Here is a 3663-nt window from a genome sequence, read left to right on the forward strand (position 1 = left end):
GGCCTCTTTACGATCCATGCAAGGGAACATGGCTGTAGAGATGAAGGAAACTCTACAACTATCTATAATATAAACAAAATATATTGGTGTGAAATGGAAGACTTTCACCAGTCACTGAAGGGAATAATGATGTCTTTAACAAGAAGGGCCCATTCACTCTTAGCTCACAGACCATCAGGAATTCATTGGTTATTTTTCTGGGTTCGGTCTTGTGGGTTTGTTTTTTGGGTTTATTTTTTGTGGGAGCAGTGTATGTCTCTCTCTCTTTTTTTTTTTTTTTCACAAAGAATCAGTGCTTCCATCTCCCCCCATGTGATGCAACAGAGATCTGCTCTAGAAACTGCACAGAACAAAGAGAAAAGGTAATAGGTCATGCAAAGGACAGTCATTGTATTAGCAGTGAGGGTGCTCTTCTGGGCCCCATTCCTACTGCAGTGTGTGTGAGAGAGACGTTTGCTGTAGGATAGAGTTGGGTCCCATTGCTGGAGTAGTGTGTATGTAGGAGGTGGGGAGGGGTCTCTCTGGGCTACAGTTGGATCATATTGCTTGAGCAGGGCATTGGTGTGTGTATGTGTGAGAGAATAGCTCTGTGGAGTAGTATTGGGTCCCATTGCTGGAGTAGTGAGTATGTAGGAGGTGGGGAGTCTCTCTGGGCTACAGTTGGATCCTATTGCTTGAGCAGGGCATTGGTGTGTGTATATGTGAGAGAATAGCTCTGTGGAGTAGTATTGGGTCCCATTGTTGGAGTAGTGTGTATGTAGGAGGTGGGGAGTCTCTCTGGGCTACAGTTGGATCCTATTGCTTGAGCAGGGCATTGGTTTGTGTGAGAGAATAGCTCTGTGGAGTAGTATTGGGTCCCATTGCTGGAGTAGTGAGTATGTAGGAGGTGGGGAGTCTCTCTGGGCTTCAGTTGGATCCTATTGCTTGAGCAGGGCATTGGTGTGTGTATATGTGAGAGAATAGCTCTGTGGAATAGTATTGGGTCCCATTGTTGGAGTAGTGTGTATGTAGGAGGTGGGGAGTCTCTCTGGGCTACAGTTGGATCCTATTGCTTGAGCAGGGCATTGGTTTGTGTGAGAGAATAGCTCTGTGGAGTAGTATTGGGTCCCATTGCTGGAGTAGTGTGTATGTAGGAGGTGGGGAGTCTCTCTGGGCTACAGTTGGATCCTATTGCTTGAGCAGGACATTGGTGTGTATGTGTGTGTATGTGAGAGAGAATAGCTCTGTGGAGTAGTATTGGGTTCCATTGCTAGAGTAATGTGTATGTAGGAGGGGGGAGTCTCTCTGGGCTACAGTTGGATCCTATTGCTTGAGCAGGGCATTGGTGTGTGTATGTGTGAGAGAATAGCTCTGTGGAGTAGTATTGGGTCCCATTGCTGGAGTAGTGTGTATGTAGGAGGTGGGGAGTCTCTCTGGGCTACAGTTGGATCATATTGCTTGAGCAGGGCATTGGTGGTATGTATGTGTGAGAGAATAGCTCTGTGGAGTAGTATTGGGTCCCATTGCTGGAGTAGTGTGTATGTAGGAGGTGGGGAGTCTCTCTGGGCTACAGTTGGATCCTATTGCTTGAGCAGGGCACTGGTGTGTGTGTATGAATGAGAGAATAGCTCTGTGGAGTAGTATTGGGTCCCATTGCTGGAGTAGTGTGTATGTAGGAGGTGGGGAGGGGTCTCTCTGGGCTACAGTTGGATCATATTGCTTGAGCAGGGCATTGGTGTGTGTGTATGTATGTGAGAATAGCTCTGTGGAGTAGTATTGGGTCCCAATGTTGGAGTAGTGTGTATGTAGGAGGTGGGGAGGGGTCTCTCTGGGCTACAGTTGGATCCTATTGCTTGAGCAGGGCATTGGTGTGTGTATGTGTGAGAGAATAGCTCTGTGGAGTAGTATTGGGTCCCAATGTTGGAGTAGTGAGTATGTAGGAGGTGGCGAGTCTCTCTGGGCTACAGTTGGATCCTATTGCTTGAGCAGGGCATTGGTTTGTGTGAGAGAATAGCTCTGTGGAGTAGTATTGGGTCCCAATGTTGGAGTAGTGTGTATGTAGGAGGTGGGGAGGGGTCTCTCTGGGCTACAGTTGGATCCTATTGCTTGAGCAGGGCATTGGTGTGTGTATGTGTGAGAGAATAGCTCTGTGGAGTAGTATTGGGTCCCAATGTTGGAGTAGTGAGTATGTAGGAGGTGGCGAGTCTCTCTGGGCTACAGTTGGATCCTATTGCTTGAGCAGGGCATTGGTTTGTGTGAGAGAATAGCTCTGTGGAGTAGTATTGGGTCCCAATGTTGGAGTAGTGTGTATGTAGGAGGTGGGGGGTTTCTCTGGGCTACCGTTGGATCCTATTGCTTGAGCAGGGCATTGGTGTGTGTGTGTGTGTGAGAGAATAGCTCTGTGGAGTAGTATTGGCTCCCATTGCTGGAGTAGTGTGGGTGTGCGTGAGAGAGGGTCTTTCTGTGGAACAGGGTTAGATCCCATTGCCAGAGCAGTGTGTGTGTGCTGGGGAGAGGGTTGGGACTAGGATCTCTCTGGGACAGGGATGGGTCCCTTTGTAGTGAAATCTGTGTGTGTTGTGGGGGAAGGAGGACCTCTCAGAGGTAAGGGAGGGTCAACTATTTATGTTTATTCAGGACAGATTGATCCTGTCCTAGGTATATCCCACAGAATGCGTGGACCTTTACTTCTGATGGCCCCAAGTACAGCAGGACCACGACCCTGCATTTGCTGGGGGTAAAATCAACACTGGATCAACCTGCCCTAAAAAAAAAATAGAGGTAATTGGCAACCCTAGCTGCTTCCCATTGCTGGAGCAGAGGGTATGTGTTGGGGTGCCCCCACCTGTTTCGTATAAACCCTTCTATCTCTCTGCTTCCAGGTAACACATGCATGGAAACCACCTCAGCACCTCATTGTCCAGCCCCCAGCTGCCCAGCCAGAGAGCGTGCAACTCCTGTGAAGTGCCCCCCCCCCCCCTCCCTCCTCGTTCTTCTCCAGCACCAGGGCTGCACTGCTGCTTTGGATGCCAGGAGGAAGGGGATGGATCCAGGACCCCTCCTCCAGCTGAGCTGTCCACCTTCAGAGGACGAGCAAGGATCACTCAGGCTCACCGCTGTGCTGACCGCAAGGCACGTTCAGAGCTGCAGTACTGGCCAGCCGCTTCATGGCTCTCTCTCTCTCTCTCCCTCCCTCCCTCAGATTTGATATTTTATGACAATAAAAAGGTGTGCACGCACCCTGATGTGTACAAATCTCTTTCTCCTGAGGCCCCCCCCCCCCTTCAGCTGTCCGTGCTGTATTCTTGCTTTAGATGTATCAGTGTGATGCCTGCATGGGGCTCTGAGGAAGATCTGCTTTCCAACCGTCCGTGCTCAATTCTTGCTTCACATGTAACCAGTGAGACGCCCGAAGGGGGCTCTGGTAAAGGTCAGGGTAGCAGCCTCCCTGCTTTATCTACATTCATAATGGCAGGAGCAGCTGAGCAAAGCAGGAGCCGTCTACCGAAAACTTTCTGACCACTGTTAATACCGAAGGAAAATCTGAACAAAACAGAGGAGATGCAACCTTACTGTTTTTAACTGCCCCCCTATTGTCCTCTAAATAACCCAATGGAGAAAAGCAATGCATCTTCCTGCTGCTTTAAAGAGGTTTAAAGCTATGTTCAGATTTCTGGCAAAAGC

This window comes from Rhinatrema bivittatum, chromosome 16, assembly GCF_901001135.1.
Source record: "Rhinatrema bivittatum chromosome 16, aRhiBiv1.1, whole genome shotgun sequence".
In the NCBI taxonomy this organism is placed as follows: domain Eukaryota; kingdom Metazoa; phylum Chordata; class Amphibia; order Gymnophiona; family Rhinatrematidae; genus Rhinatrema; species Rhinatrema bivittatum.